This window comes from Elaeis guineensis, chromosome 1 (genome assembly GCF_000442705.2).
Source record: "Elaeis guineensis isolate ETL-2024a chromosome 1, EG11, whole genome shotgun sequence".
Taxonomy (NCBI): Eukaryota; Viridiplantae; Streptophyta; class Magnoliopsida; order Arecales; family Arecaceae; genus Elaeis; species Elaeis guineensis.
Window position 1 is genome coordinate 61,087,373 of NC_025993.2, and position 17,435 is coordinate 61,104,807.

Here is a 17,435-nt window from a genome sequence, read left to right on the forward strand (position 1 = left end):
CCAGGGGATGTCACATGGGATGAAGGGGCGCCAACCTTTGGTGCTCCAACTTCCCATGCACCAAATAAATTCATCGAGTGAACTTTTGATGATCTAATTATTTGAAGTAGAAGAAATCTTAGTATTCTACATGTCATAAAAAATTCATTAAATTTTGGTGGCAAAACATAGGATTTCTGGTCTGGAATTTAAGGCAATGTGTGTTAGTTAAGAGCCTTCTTTGAGAAGGACTCCTTACTTCACACACCAAAACAAGGGGGGTGGCATTTATTTTTATGTGTGGGTTCTATTAGGCATATAGAACTCCTTATCCACTTAAAACTGGTCTAAGTTGGATAAGGATCCAATTTAAATTGATCCAATCCCATTGGATCAAAGGCAACTGGTCTAGGTTAGCTCAAAAAATTTGATCTAAATCAATTTAGGAACTTGGGTTAATACTATATGCTAGCATATCAAATTAACCCACAAAATTTATATTAAACTCTAATTAGATTAGATCAAAACCAAATCTTAAAGTGTGTGATTCATTGGGTTTCAAATCTAGCTAGTAGTAGACCCAGACTTTCGACGTAATCCTAATCCGATGAGATTAGGTCATCCGAAGAGTCCTAATCAACTTGGACTCTTCCAAATTAATTTTAGAATCAAATTCTTTCAATTTTGATGAGCCTACAAGTCAAGATTGATGTCTAGCAATATGTCATGACTATCCAAAAAATTTAAAATTTTGATTAAAAAATATCAAAATATCCTTCAGTGGCAAGTTCTCATGTAATTCAATCCTTCAATCAAACAACATCCCAGATGAGCTGTGGATATACAAATATGTCAAACCCAATCACTTATCATTATATATCTCAATCAGAAGGTGATGATTCAGTTGATGATACATTAAAAATCTTTTTTTAATTATCATCCTACTTTGGCCAAACGAATCAATGACCTATGAGATCACATAGGATATTTGCTCTCCTTATTAAGAGTAACTAATCCCTTCTTGATCACTCACAACCTCCATGTACTCTTCACCATATCCAAAACACCCCACACAAGGATCAGAGAATCAAGTTAGATAGTGAACCAAAATATGGATCTAAGTACATAAGGTACCATGGTGATCTCAGGTCTAAGGATCACATACATAACTCCCACTAGAGAATTATCAGTTGACATGTAAATAAGACTCCATTTGATATTCTCTCATAGGTCAATTCAGTGAACTCATTCTCTAATGAGCACCCATATCCTTGTATTAGTGTTCCCACACAAGTGGTTGTGAGATCAACCACTCTCATTTTTTAGCATACATAGGACATGCCAGTCTTACCGATATTATTGATCTCTGACTCAATGTACCAATGACTAGGAATATTTTAGATTAGGGATATCGAAGAATTAAAACTCACTGGTATGATCTCATCACGGTCCTAAAACCATTGCCCAAACCGATGAGGTTCATTATAATTTTAAAATAAATAAGATGCAGCATATAATGAATCAAAAATATCTTATTTTATTAATAATAAATATTAATTATGTTGGGTATAAAATATCCGCAGCCGAAATCAACAGCAGAATGGCTCCACCTGGACTCCTACGGGAGCCGGGCTCCTCCATCGACAGCAGAACGGCTCCGCCCGGACTCCTACGGGAGCCGGGCTCCTCCATCGACAGCAGAACGGCTCCGTCCGAACTCCTACGGGAGATGGACTCCTCCATCAACAGCAGAACGGCTCCGCCCGGACTCCTACGGGAGCCGGGCTCCTCCATCAACAGCAGAACGGCTCCGCCCGGACTCCTACGGGAGCCGGGCTCCTCCATCCATAGCAGAACGGTTCCGCCCGGACTCCTACGGGAGCCGGGCTCCTCCATCAACAGCAGAACGGTTCCGCCCGGACTCCTACGGGAGTCGGGCTCCTCCATCGACAGCAGAACGGCTCCGCCCGGACTCCTACGGGAGCCGGGCTCCTCCATCCACAGCAGAACGGTTCCGCCCGGACTCCTACGGGAGCCGGGCTCCTCCATCGACAGCAGAATGGCTCCGCCCGGACTCCTATGGGAGCCGGGCTCCTCCATCAACAGCAGAACGGTTCCGCCCGGACCCCTACGGGAATCGGGCTCCGTCATCAGCAGCAGGGCGGCTCCGTCCGGACTCCCACGGGAGCCAAGCTCCGACCTCAGTATCAGTTGCTGGAGCCGGACCCCACCCACGACCTCAACCGAAAGGGGGACTCCTCCCGGATTCCTGCAAAGGCCGAACTCCGACCACTGCCGAGCCTTGATCAACAGATCCGCGTCCCTTGGCAGATAACAATAACTGCCATGATCCTGTTCCACTTCCTGTAGCGGATTTCGTGCGGCTCCATCACCCCCTGCGGCGGACCCGTTACTCTCTGACAGGCTATGTCAACAGCTATGATGCTGCTCCGCTCCCTACGGCAGGTGCTGCACGATCCCACTACTCGCTGACAACTAGCAGCAACGGACGCCGCTCCACTACCTGCAGTAGGCCCTACGTGGCGGGCTGTGACGATGGCCACGGGTCTACCCCACTATCTTTCGCAATCAATTCCCCTGACCATGGGCGGCCCACTACCAGGCGGTTACAAACGTCGCCATCAATCCATTTGCCTCCTCCGCCTACAAAAGGGGGACCCAGATACGTTATTCTCTAAGCTCATTTCTTATCTCAAAACTCTGCTAAATTCTCCATTCGAGCACTCCATTCTTGTTGAGGCAGAGAACTGACTTGAGCGTCGGAGGGTCTTGCCGGAGCAACCCCACCTCCGGTTTAGACTTCCCTTGCAGGTCCCGGTGGCGATCGTGACTTCTCCGACTCCAGCTTCTCCGGCGCTAGCGGATTTTTGCACCAACAGGATTGGCGCTAGAGGAAGGGCGTGTGTCTTCGTAGCACCCTTGTTCTTGAAGGAGCGCTCAACGGACCCGTTTCCGGCCACCTTTTCCGGCATCCAATCCTCTTTTCCCCATCCGATGCCCTCTCGCGAGGTTTCTGCACAACTACCTCCGGCTATGGTTGCTGATAAAGGGTGGCCGGATGACCAGTCTTCACCGGATTCCGTCAACGTCATCTCGGGAGAATCCCGGCCGGAGGCAACCAGCACATCAGCTGCACCCCTCAAGCGGCAAAAAGTTGAAGAGCCCATAGCCTTCACTGAAGAAGACGCCCAGGGAGTCCAATTCCCTCATAACGACGCGGTCGTAGTTTCTTTGAACATAGCAAATTATGACGTCCGTCGCATTCTCGTCGACAACGAAAGTTCGGCCGACATCTTATTCTACAGTGCCTATTCGAGAATGGCCACTCTTGGCGGTCATCTAAGGCCGATGTGCTCCCCCTTGATAGGGTTTACTGGTGATGCCGTTCCGACGGAAGGAATGATAGCTCTAACTGTGACTGCGGGGCAGCATCCAAAGCAGTCCAGAGCCCTGGTGAATTTCCTGGTGGTAAAGGCGCCATCTGCCTACAATGCAATTCTTGGCCGACCCGGCCTCAATGCCCTCAGAGCCATTGTTTCAACCTACCATTTGAAGTTGAAGTTCCCCACTGACAAGGGGATTGGAGAGGTTCGGGGGGACCAAGCGCTGGCCAGGCACTGCTACAATATTGCCCTGTAAAGAAGCGATCAAGCGGACCTCTGTCCAGTCGACAGGTTGGATGCGCGCGACGACCTCACTGAAGAGAGGGGCGGTCCGATCGAGGACCTAATACCAATTCCTTTGAATGATGGGAATGCGGAGCATGTGGTGTTAATCGGCTCCAACCTGGAGGAGGAAGTGCGGACGCATCTCGTGGATTTCCTCTGAAGGAATGCGGACATTTTCGCATGGGTCCCGGCGGATATGCCGGGGATTGAGACAGAAGTCATGGAACATCATCTGGCGGTCGACCCTAAACATCGGCCAACAAAAGAAAAGATCCGGAGTCATGCCCCGGAGAGGCAGAAGGCGATAGCCGAGGAAGTGGATAAACTTCTCAAGGCCGGATTCATCAAGGAGGTCAATTATCCAGAGTGGATCTCCAATGTTGTCTTGGTCAAGAAAGCAAACGGCAAGTGGAGGATGTGTATCGACTTTAAAAAGCTGAATAAAGCTTGCCCAAAGGATAGCTACCCCCTTCCCAGGATCGACCAACTGGTGGACGCTACCTCGGGCCACGAGCTTCTCACTTTTATGGACGCATTCTCTGGCTATAACCAGATTAGAATGGCATCGGAAGATGAAGAGAAGACTGCTTTTATCACTAATCACGGCCTTTATTGCTACAGGGTTATGCCGTTCGGCCTCAAGAACGCGGGAGCAACCTATCAACAACTGGTGAACAAAATCTTCAAGGAGCAGATCGGTCGAAATATGGAGGTTTATGTGGACGATATGCTCATGAAAAGCAGGTCTTCCGGCAATCATGTAGCCGACCTCGAGGAAACCTTTGGCGCTCTTCAAAAGTATAGAATGAAGCTGAACCCGACCAAATGCGCCTTTGGGGTAAGCTCAGGAAAGTTCCTGGGCTTCATGGTGTCGGGGTGCGGGATCGAGGCCAATCCGGAGAAAATCCGCGCCATCCAAAATATGACTGCCCCAAGGTCGATCAAGGAGGTTCAATGCCTCACGGGAAGAGTCGCGGCTCTTAATCGCTTTGTCGCAAGGTCGGCCGAACGATGTCTGCCCTTCTTTCAAACCCTCAAGCAGCCGAAGAACTTCTGTTGGACTCCTGAATGCCAACAGGCATTCGAAGAATTGAAAAGCTACCTTAGCTCGCCCCCACTGCTGGCGAAGCCCGAGCCTAAGGAGGAATTATTTTTGTACCTGGCGGTCTCTCCCACAACCCTTGTAGCTGTCCTTGTTAAAGAGGAAATGAAAGTCCAGCGACCAGTCTACTACATTAGTCGCGTGTCGAGGGACGCCGAGACCAGGTATACTAAATTAGAAAAACTGACCTACGCCTTGTTAATTGCAGCTCGGAGACTTCGGCCTTACTTTCAAGGGCACACGGTAACGTTACTCACCGACCAACCGATCAAGGCGGTTCTGCACCGAGCTGATATCTCTGGGAGAATGGCGAAATGGGCAATCGAGCTCACAGAATTCGACATCAACTACAAACCTAGACCGACGATAAAAGCCCAAATATTGGCGGATTTCATAGTAGAGTGCACCATCCCCGAGGAGGCCGAACTTGAGCAAAGCAAAATTGACGACCTGAAGATTCAACCGAACTCCCCCGACGAAGAAGCCAGTTCCGCCGATAGCTTTTGGACCCTCCATGTGGACGGATCTTCCAACATGGCAGGCACGGGTGCAGGCCTGATCTTGACCAGCCCGGAGGGAGTCATTGCGGAGTACGCTCTGCGTTTCGAATTCTCCGCAACAAACAATGGAGTGGAGTATGAAGCTCTGATCGCAGGGTTGAGGATCGTCAGGGAGCTCGGAATAGGTCAACTCCGGGTGCACAGCGATTCCCAACTTGTGGTGGGGCAGGTCAGCGGGAGCTTTGAAGCGCGGGAGGACAGTATGGCCAAATATCTTGAGAAAGTGAAGGAGTTCATCCCTGCCTTTGGCAATTTCGATATCAGGCAAATTCCAAGGTCGGAGAACACCAGAGCCGATCTTCTCTCCAAACTGGCGACATCGGCTCCGGCCGAATTGCCAAAAGGCATCCTCTTTGAAGTTTTAAAACATCCGAGTACGGAGGAACCGCGACTCGTAATGGAGATCGACCACGAGCCCAGCTGGGTCGACCCACTGATAACCTATCTTAGAGATGGGATTCTCCCCCAGGACGCGAAAGAGGCCCGGAAACTCCAAAATCAAGCCTCCCAGTACATCCTCTATGAGGGCAAATTGTACAAAAGATCGTACTCTTTGCCTCTCTTAAGATGCCTCCGACCCTCAGAAGCTGACTACGCTTTATGGGAAGTACACGAGGGAGCTTGCGGAAGCCATTTGGGTGCCAGGTCTCTATCCCACAAGCTACTCCGCCAAGGGTATTACTGGCCAACGATGCATCGTGATTCAATCGAATATGTCAAAAAGTGTGATCGATGCCAGAGATACGCCAACGTCCAGAGACGACCTGCTACCGAGCTTACACCCTTGAGTGCCCCATGGCCTTTTGCGCAGTGGGGGATGGATATTCTTGGCCCCTTTCCCATGGCGTCTGGTCAAAGGAAATTCCTCCTCGTAGCAATCGACTACTTCACCAAATGGGTCGAGGCCGAGCCGCTAGCCAAAATCACAGAAGCGAAAGTGCAGGATTTTGTCTAAAAATCGATCGTGTGCAGGTTCGGTTTGCCTAGAACCCTCATCACTGATAATGGACGGCAATTCGCGGGAGCCAGATTTGCTGAATTCTGTGAAGACCTAAACATCTCCCACAAATTCACATCAGTGGCCCATCCCCAGGCGAACGGCGAAGCCGAGGTAACAAACAGAACCCTTTTGCAGGGGATTAAGACCAGGCTCGAAAAAGCAAAAGGAACTTGGGCGGACGAACTTTATCATGTGCTATGGGCTTATCGGACCATCCAGAGGTTGCCTACAGGAGAGACTCCCTTTGCTTTAGCCTTTGGTACGGAAGCCGTCATCCCGATCGAGCTTAAACTCCCGTCGGCACGAGTCGTGGCATTCGACGAACCCCAAAACGCGCAAAGTCTCAGAGCCAACCTCGACCTACTGGAAGAAAGGCGGGAGATTGCTCAGGTTCGAATGGCAGCCTACAGACAGAAAGTTGCCCGATATTGCAACGCCCGAGTCAAGAACAAGGCATTCAAAGCAGGGGACCTAGTGCTCCGACGAGCTGCTGTCTCACAACCACAGAGCCAGGGGAAGCTTGCCCCAAACTGGGAGGGACCTTATGAGGTCAAAGAAATAGTCCGGCCTGGAACTTATTATCTTAAGGAACTCGGAGGAGCCGACCTCCCACGACCTTGGAGCTCAGAAAACTTACGGATGTACTACCAGTAATTTTGTCCTAATCAAAAAATGCATGCCCGTTTGTCTTGGGACAATTCAAGCAGACGGTATCGAAAACGAGAGGGCAACCTTATAAAAGTCGAAGGCCCGATTCTTTTAGACCGGATGGGGGGAGAGGCCTTGCAACGCCCATATGTGCCCCCACAGCCCTGTTAGGGACAGGAGGAGAACCTCGCCCTAACTTGAGTAAAGTCGAAGGCCCGGTTCTTTTAGACCGGATGGGGGGAGAGGCCTTGCAACGCCCTAATGTGCCCCCACAGCCCTGTTAGGGACAGGAGGAGAACCTCGCCCTAACTTGAGCAAAGTCGAAGGCCCGATTCTTTTAGACCGGATGGGGGGAGAGGCCTTGCAACGCCCTAATGTGCCCCCACAGCCCTGTTAGGGACAGGAGGAGAACCTCGCCCTAACTTGAGCAAAGTCGAAGGCCCGGTTCTTTTAGACCGGATGGGGGGAGAGGCCTTGCAACGCCCTAATGTGCCCCCACAGCCTTGTTAGGGACAGGAGGAGAACCTCACCCTAACTTGAGCAAAGTCGAAGGCCCGGTTCTTTTAGACCGGATGGGGGGAGAAGCCTTACAACGCCCTAATGTGCCCCCACAGCCCTATTAGGGACAGGAGGAGAACCTCGCCCTAACTTGAGCAAAATCAAAGGCCCGGTTCTTTTAGACCGAATGGGGGGAGAGGCCTTGCAATGCCCTAATGTGCCCCCACGGCCCTGTCAAAAACAAGAGGAGAACCTCGTCCTGACATGAGCAAAATGAAAAGCCCGGACTCCTACTGGAGCTGGGTCCCTACGCCAAAGAAGACTTCACCCGGACTCCTACGGGAGCCGGGTCCCTACGCCAAAGAAGACTTCGCCCGGACTCCTACGGAGCCGGGTTCCACCGCCAAAAAGACTTCGCCCGGACTCCTACGGGAGCCGGGTTTCACTGCCAAAAGGGCTTCGCCCGGACTCCTACGGAGCCGGGTTCCACCGCCAAAAAGACTTCGCCCGGACTCCTACGGGAGCCGGGTTTCACTGCCAAAAGGACTTCGCCCGGACTCCCACGGGAGCCGGGTTCCGCCGCCAGAAAGACTTCACCCGGACTCCCACGGGAGCTGGGCTCTACCACCAACATCATCTACAGGACAACTCCACCCGGACTTCTACGGAAGCCGGACTTTGCTCATGACTTTGACTGCAGAAAAACTTTGCCCTGACTCTTACAAGAGTCGAGCTACTTCAACTTCAGGAAAACTTCTCCGTTCGGACTATCAAGGGAGCCGGACTTAGCCCCGACTTCAGCGGAGAAAAATCTGAGCGAACCTGACAAGTGGGTATCCCCGAACGGCACAAAAGCCGAAAAGGAGCTCGGCAAATGATGACCCCACGTGAACCGAAAAAGTCGCCGACGACCTTGGAACAACGTAACACAGACAAAGAGAAGGAAAGGAAAATAAAGAAGTTCGGCAGACAATTATTTAATGCAAGATGCAAACAAGGTACTGAAATCACTTTTTCATTTAACAGAAGTACACGTTACAGGACCCGGTGGGTCAAGAAAAAAAAAAAAGAAGATACACATCATCGCGAGTATCGCGAGCACGGTTTGGGCAGGATGAACCGGAGGTCGCTCCGAGCTACGAACTCCGTCTCTATCCTTCTCAGTCACATTCTCCAGTGCGTGTAACAGCTCTCATCCCATCTTGCCTCATTCTGATCCCGAAGTCCCAACCTTAGCGGGAAAGGGGTGGGATAGATCTCCGGAGGCGGTGGGGGTAACGGCGGCAGTAGCGAAGACCTATTTCAAGAAGAACCGTAGCCACTTCAGGAGTGGTCGGGACACTAGAGATATGCCTCATCTCCGGATGCACCACGACGGCCACCACCCGAGATGCTCCGACAAGGTCGGCATGCGTTACTTCCACCGTCCCCGCAACAAGTTCTACTGCCCCACCGTCGACGCCGACCGCCTCTGGTCTCTCGGCCCCGACGACGTCAAGGATCCCGTCATGGCTTATGACGTCTATTCTGCCCTCTTGACCGGTATCACTCCGCCTTGCTGCTCTGAGATTCGCAGGCAGAATAACTTCACCGACAGCCCCCGTTATTAAACTCCTGTTGTTGAAGGAATTCTTCCTTGGGCTCCCTTTAGAGAGACGAAGATTCTCACCGACTGCCATTCTCCTCCTCACCTTCCTCCAAACCCTAAAAATCCCCTCAAAAATAGCCTCCCGAGTAGAGAACATGGTATAAGGGAAGAAGACAGGGACTGGGGCGAGAGAAGCAGGACTCTCAGATGAAAGAGCAGTGCCAGAATGAAGCCACGAAGGGGCTGAGGAGTTTAAATAGCCGATGGATCCTGGCGCAATTATGGCGGCGGGTATTCCTGGGCCAGCTGGTGTGTACCGCGTGGCGCGCTTATCCCCTTCACCACCATCGAGGGTTGACCGCTTGCGAATTCCCGTAGAGCGACGCTTAGGATCGCATTTTGACGGGGGTTCCGAAGAGACTTTTCAAGTCACCTTCACCGAAAAACGGATTCTGACGTGCGCGCATTAAATGGGGGCGGCAGTGCGCAAGGTTCGAAGGGGCGATTCCGGCTGCACGCATCTCTCTCTCTATGTACTTCCTTCGCTTGAAATTCAAACTCGGAAGTAGGGGGACTGGTGTTGGGTATAAAATACCCGCAGCCGAAATCAACAGCAGAACGGCTCCGCCCGGACTCCTACGGGAGCCGGGCTCCTCCATCGACAGCAGAACGGCTCCGCCCGGACTCCTACGGGAGCCGGGCTCCTCCATCAACAGCAGAATGGCTCCGCCCGGACTCCTACGGGAGCCGGGCTCCTCCATCAACAGCAGAACGGCTCCGCCCGAACTCCTACGGGAGCCGGGCTCCTCCATCCACAGCAGAACGGTTCCGCCCGGACTCCTACGAGAGCCGGGCTCCTCCATCGACAGCAGAACGGTTCCGCCTGGACTCCTACGGGAGCCGGGCTCCTCCATCGACAGCAGAACGGCTCCGCCCGGACTCTTACGGGAGCCGGGCTCCTCCATCAACAGCAGAACGGTTCCGCCCGAACTCCAACGGGAGTCGGGCTCCTCCATCGACAGCAGAACGGCTCCGCCCGGACTCCTACGGGAGCCAGGCTCCTCCATCCACAGCAGAACGGTTCCGCTCGGACTCCTACGGGAGCCGGGCTCCTCCATCGACAGCAGAACGGCTCCGCCCGGACTCCTACGGGAGCCGGGCTCCTCCATCAACAGCAGAACGGTTCCGCCCGGACCCCTACGGGAACCGAGCTCCGTCATCAGCAGCAGGGCGGCTCCGTCCGGACTCCCACGGGAGCCAAGCTCCGACCTCAATCTCCGACCTCAGTATCAGCTGCTGGAGCCGGACCCCACCCACGACCTCAACCGAAAGGGGGACTCCTCCCAGATTCCTGCAAAGGCCGAACTCCGACCACTGCCGAGCCTTGATCAACAGATCCGCGTCCCTTGGCAGATAACAATAACTGCCATGATCCTGTTCCACTTCCTGTAGCGGATTTCGTGTGGCTCCATCACCCCCTGCGGTGGACCCATTACTCTCTGATAGGCTGTGTCAACAGCTATGATGCTGCTCCGCTCCCTGCGGCAGGTGCTGCACGATCCCACTACTCGCTGACAACTAGCAGCAACAGACGCCGCTCCACTACCTGCAGTAGGCCCTACGTGGCGGGCTGTGACGACGGCCACGGGTCTACCCCACTATCTTTCGCAATCAATTCCCCTGACCATGGGCGGCCCACTACCAGGCGGTTACAAACGTCGCCATCAATCCATTTGCCTCCTCCGCCTATAAAAGGGGGACCCAGATACGTTATTCTCTAAGCTCATTTCTTATCTCAAAACTCTGCTAAATTCTCCGTTCGAGCACTCCATTCTTGTTGAGGCAGAGAACTGACTTGAGCGTCGGAGGATCTTGCCGGAGCAACCCCACCTCCGGTTTAGACTTCCCTTGCAGGTCCCGGTGGTGACCGCGACTTCCCCGACTCCAGCTTCTCCGGTGCTAGCGGATTTTTGCACCAACAAATTACATGAGTCTGAAAGATAAATTATAATAAACATCCTATCGTATCCCATATGCGATTTGCTTGTAGGACATTATTCTTTCAATCTCTCATTTGCACCTAAATCCAATCGCCCCTATACTTGATACCCATGCTATCAAGATGACGGTCCATCTGCTGTATTGACAAGGCCTTAGTGAATGAGCCTGCTATATTGTTCTTGATATCAACTCGCTACACGATCACATCACGTCTTTCGATAATCTTTCAAATGAGGTGGAACCATCTTAGGATGTGCTAGGATTTGTGATGAGATCTTGGTTCTTTGGCTTGAGAAACTACCCCAGTATTGTCACAATAAAGAGGCACTGATTGTTCAATCCTTGGAACCACACCCAACTCTGTGATGAATTTCTTCATCCAAACAGCCTCCTTAGCAGCCTCACTTGCAGCAATATACTCAATCTCAGTGATCGAGTCAGCAACAGTTTGCTGTTTGAAATTTTCTAACTTATTGCACCACCATACAGAGTGAACACATACCCAGATATTGATTTGCTATCATCCAGATTAGATTGAAAACTAGAATCGGTATAATCTTCTAGTTTTAAATCAGATCCACCATATATCAAAAAAATATCTCTAGTCCTTCACAAGTACTTGAGTATGTTTTTCACAGCTTTTCAATGATCCTCCCTGGGATCTGTCTAAGCAACATCAGGTCTGGTATATAACATAGCATACATTATCGATCCTACAGCCGAAGCATAAGGAATAGAACTCATTCTATTTCTCTCTTCAGGTATTTTAAAAGACATCTTCTTAGAGAGTTGTATGCCATGACCTATGGGCAAGTAACCTCTTTTACTTCCCTCCATGTTGAACCTCTTCAACACCAGATCAATGACCTAGACTGGGACAAGCCAAGCATCCTTTTTGATCTATCCCTATAGATCTTTATACCAAATATATAGGATGCCTCACCCAAGTCTTTCACGAAAAATTTTTGTGATAGCCAAGTCTTGACCAATCGCAATATTGGGATATCATTCCCATTGAGCTGTATGTCATCTACATATAAAAATAAGAAGACAGTAATACTCCCACTATTCTTCTTGTATACACAAGATTCATCCATATTTTTGATAAAGCCAAATGATTTGACTATCTCATTAAAATGGATGTTCCAGCTCCTCGATGCTTATTTTAATCCATAAATGGATCTATTCAGCTTGCATACCTGATTTGCTCTTTCACTTGAGATAAATCCCTCTAGCTGAGTCATATAGACTTCTTCCTCAAGATTTTCATTGAGAAAAGCAGTCTTGATGTCCATCTGTCAGATCTCATAGTCATGATATGTTGCTATAGCAAGCATTATCTGAATAGATTTGAGTATAGCTACCGGCAAAAAAGTTTCTTCATAATCAACATCTTATTTTTGCCTGAAGCCTTTTACCACAAGCCTGACCTTATAGGTCTCTACCTGGCCATCTGCTCCAGTCTTTTTTTTGAAGACCCATTTGCAGCCTATTGGGATCACACCCTCAGGTGCATCAATCAAAGTCCATACTTGCTTGGCATATATGGAGTTCATTTCAGATTTCATGGCACAGAGCCACTTGTCAGAGTAACTACTCATGACAGCTTCTGAATAGGTCATGGAATCATCATTCTCAATGATGTGGGTTGTGCTGTCATTCTTAATGACAAATCCATACCTGAGTGGTATATTAAGTACTCTACTCGACCTTCGAAGAGAAGGTGTGTGTAGTGGCTGTGCCTCAATAATGGGCACATCTGGTTGCGAATCATTTGGTGAGTCCTGGATCGATTGTAGATTTTAAACTTCCTCAAGTTCAACAGACCTCCCACTGCCTCTTTCTTAGATAAACTCTTTCTTCAAAAAAATAGCATGCCTACCAACAAATACCTTTTGTTGAGTAGGGTTATAGTAGTATCCTATACTGTCCTTGGGATAATCTACAAACCTATATTTTTTTGATCTAGCATCCAACTTATATCTATCAATATTTTTCATATAAGCTAGACAACCCCAAACCTTAAGATGCTTAAGATTAGATCTTTTTTCTTTCTATATTTCATATAGAGTATTAGAAATAGATTTAGAAGGTACTTTATTTATAATATACGCTGCATCCTCGAGGGCATATTCCTAAAAGGATATTGAAAGATCTGTGACATACATCATGGACCGCACCATATCTAATAAGGTGCGATTTGTCCTTTCTACAATTCTATTTAATTATAGAGTATAAGGAGGTATCCATTGAGAGAGTATTCTATTTTATTTCAAATAATCAAGGAACTTACAAGATAAGTATTCTCCTCTTCGATTCGATCGAAGAGTTTTAATACTTTTACCAATTTATTTCTCGACCATTCTTTGATACTTTTTAAAATTATTAAAGGCTTCGGATTTGTATTTTATTAAATATACATATCCAAATCTAGACCTATCATCAGTAAATATGATGAAGTAAGAGTATCCACCTCTGGCTTGAGTCAACATTGGACCACATACATCAGTATGTACAAGGTTCAAAATGTCACTTGTCCGATCTTCACGTCTAGTAAATAGAATCTTGATCATTTTTTTTCATGAGACAAGATTCATAAGTTCCATATGATTCATAATCATAAGGAATGAAAAAATTATCTTTGTATAACTTGTTAATCCTTGACTCATTTATATGGTCAAATCGGTAGTGCCAGAGGTATGTGACATTCACATCCTCTCTCTTTCTTTTTTTCATATTATTAACATGAAGGATATTATCATTAAGTAAAAAAAATATAAGACCATTATCAATAAAAGTACTTTCATAATATTCATTAGAAAAATATATAGAACAACTATTGTTCTTTGTAATTATTTCAAAATCTTGTTCCAATAATAATGGTACATGAATAATATTTCCAACAATATTTGGAATATAATAACAGGTCTTCAGTTCTAAAATTTTATTCGAAGGCAACTTTAAAATCCTGATTCTTACGACTTCGGCCTGAATGGACTCTCTACTAGCACCGAACAGCTCGAAGTTATCTTTATTCAGATTCCATATTTTTTGTAGATCCTGCAATAATTTGTAAAGGTGTGAGCCACAGATGGTATCCAATACTCAAGAATTTGAAAATGAAGTATTTAATGATAAATTAGTTTATATCATATGCAAACTTTTAGCAACGCTTGCCGATTTCACAATTGCAAGGTACTCCTTACAATTTCTCTTCCAGTGGCCCTCCTTGCCACAATGATAACAAGTACCTTTTGTTGGGAATAGTATCCCAAAGCCAATCATTAGTCTGTTGATGGTTGTGCTCATTTTTGTATATGTACATGAATTATGAATTAATAAAAATTATTTTGGTATTTTTCATCACAAAATATTTCATCTTCTAATGAGCTCCTATGTTGTGGTGAAGTCCTTAGGACTATTTAGACTCGACAAAAGAGGATTTGTCATTTAGTCCTTAAATCTGTTCGTGATCAAATGATACGTTGTTACCAAGGACGACAACGTTTATCAAGCATAGGTCATTGTGTGCCATATAGGTTGGTTGTCCTCTTAACCAATGAGTGTGGAAACACTGGTATGGCATACAAGTGAGATGTAAGGGTACATCTGCACTGAACGTGACCGACTCTGGAGCTATTTCTGCTGTCAAGATTTGCTCCAATGGAATATGGGTATAAATATCCCTCCGACCTGAGACCGCCACAGTGACTTGCAAACAACTCACTGCACTTAGGCATTGTGGGTCACACACATTAGAGGTTCCTATCTGATCTGATAGCTGGTGAAGAGTCCTTCATGTTTGAGATTCTGTGATCGAGAATCAGGATTCTCTGATCATGAATTCCACACATTTTGGATACCGGGGTCAAGAGTCCCACTGGTTTAGGACTCTTCGATCAGGGTTATATATCGATGAATTCTGATGCCCGATTATCCATCAGATTTGGACTCAATATTTTTGAGAGATTTAATTAGTGATTTGATCGCTAATTAACTCAATTTGATTGAGTAATTAATTTTGGATCAAGTCCAATTGAATTGGATTCAGTTGGGTTTGACCCGATTAGGTTAAGAGTTGACCTAATCGTCGAGATGGTATGGTCCCTGATATGATCAGGGGTTGGGCTTAATCAATTTCTGATTTGATTAGGATTTTATTGAGCCTAATTAAGCCTAATTAAGTTAGGTTTAAATTAGTCTAATTGGGCATAACTTATTTGGTTCAATTAGGTTGGTTTAAATAATGAAACCACCTTGACCCATTCTCCCTGTGCCACCTCACTTCCACTGCGCCCATTTGAATTCACGAGAAGGAAGTTCTCATAAATTTTTTCTCACGCAAAGCCATCCTCATGCCCTACTTTAATGTGCCAAATGAGTGGATAAGGATGATTGGTTGGCCATTCAAATTCAAAACAAAGTTTGAATTTGAATGAGCAACCAATCATAGCACCTTGACCTTATCCTCTTTTAGCGCCCCATTTATTACACGAGAAAATGTTTCTCATGAAATCACTCATGCATAAATTAAGCCACACCCTCCTTTTCTCATGCCCTTAGTGGATAGGGATAAATTGATTTCCATTTGAATTCAAAATTTAATTTGAATTCAAATGTGCAATTACTCATCTTTATCCTCTCACGTGGATAAGATGTTTAACATTGTTTTAAAAGGAGGAGAAGAGTGGGGCGTGTGCAAGAAAAATTTTGGAGAGAAAATCTGGGCGTGAGGAATGCTTTTGTGCAAGGTGAAGGTCTATATCCTTCCGAGAGGAAAAGAAAGAAAAGAAAGAAAAAGTGTGCGCAGGGTTTCAGTGAGTTCTTCAGGATTTCAGCCTGGAGTTCGGGAAGTGAGAAGGTGAGCTACGAGTATCATGAGCCCACCAAATTTGAGAGAGATCTTCAACATCCTCTCAAGCATGTCTGCTGATGATCCGAAGCATCCAAAGAATCGACAGACATCGATCGAAGGAGTTCGATCAGCATCGACCGTCGAAAGGGCTCTACAACGAGCTAGCACTTGTGAGGAGTCGATCAGATCGGAAGCTTCATGTGGATGATCTACAGAGGTCAGACATGCTGTGTGACTGCATCACGATGATCAGACTCTCTCGACGATGATCAGATTGCGACGATCTACTATCCGTACAAAGGTATTGTGTTCTGAACACATTACAGTAAAGTGTTTACTCTTCAAATTCGAATTTCAAATTTAAATGCTTGCATGCTATATATCATATTTAAATCCTAGTGTAGGATAATTTTTTATTAATTAATTAGATTAATTAATAATTTTTACTATAAAATAATAATTTTAAAAAAATTTTAAAATTACCATTTTACCCCTACACTGAATTTTTCCCACAAATGGTATCAGAGCGGGTTCTTAGATATGATATATATATATTTGTATTCATAGATTAAGTTGTAATCTAAAAGTCTAAATTTAAAATTTAAAATTTGAAATTTGAATTTTGAAGGTTGTTCAAAATTCAAAACTTAAAAAAAAAATGAAATTCAAAATTTGAAATTTGAAATTTGAAATTTAGAATTCAAAAATTTGAAATTCAAAAATTTAAAATTTGAAATTTGGTTGAAATTTTAGATTTAAAATTCAAAATTTAAAATTCAAAATTTAAAATTCAAAATTTGAAATTCAAAATTTGAAATTCAAAATTTTGAAATTTGAAATTTATTTGAAATTTGAAATTCAAAATTTAAAATTTGAAATTTAAAATTTAAAATTTAAATTTTGAAATTGGTAGATTTAGATATACTTGATCCAAGAAGTAAGTAATCGAATTGGGTTGGTTGCCATGGTCATCCGGTCATAGGAGAAAAGTAGGGTTTAAAGGCCCTCTCTTCCCATTCGATGGGGTCTCCTATGGCGGTAGGGGTGCTGATGCAATTATATCCCATGCAGATGAAGTAGCGAAAGAAATATTCATGATTTATTTTGATTGAGTTATTTTCTGTTATGTAATTAGCAATAGGATTGCTATTTATGAAATGTGCTGATCTATTTATGTAATGAGTCAACAAATTTGGTGAACAGAAAATAAAACCTTTCAAATTCAAAAATTATTTTCAAAATATCAAACCCTGACCCATCAGCCCAAATACTTAATTAAAAGAATTAAGTGTAGTCTAGTAGGTCTAAAATTATAAATTAAGACCTAAGACAATTTCATAAATTTGTGGGTCAATGGGTTGGATTAGGTCCATAATTGAGTTAGACCTAAGGTTAGCTTAAAGAGATGGACTAAATTAGAGTAATTGGTCAAATCTAATCAAAAGTTGAATTAGATTAGATCAAGGATACTCTAGACTCAACTCCAATAGTTGTAGTTGAATGGGTCCATGTCTT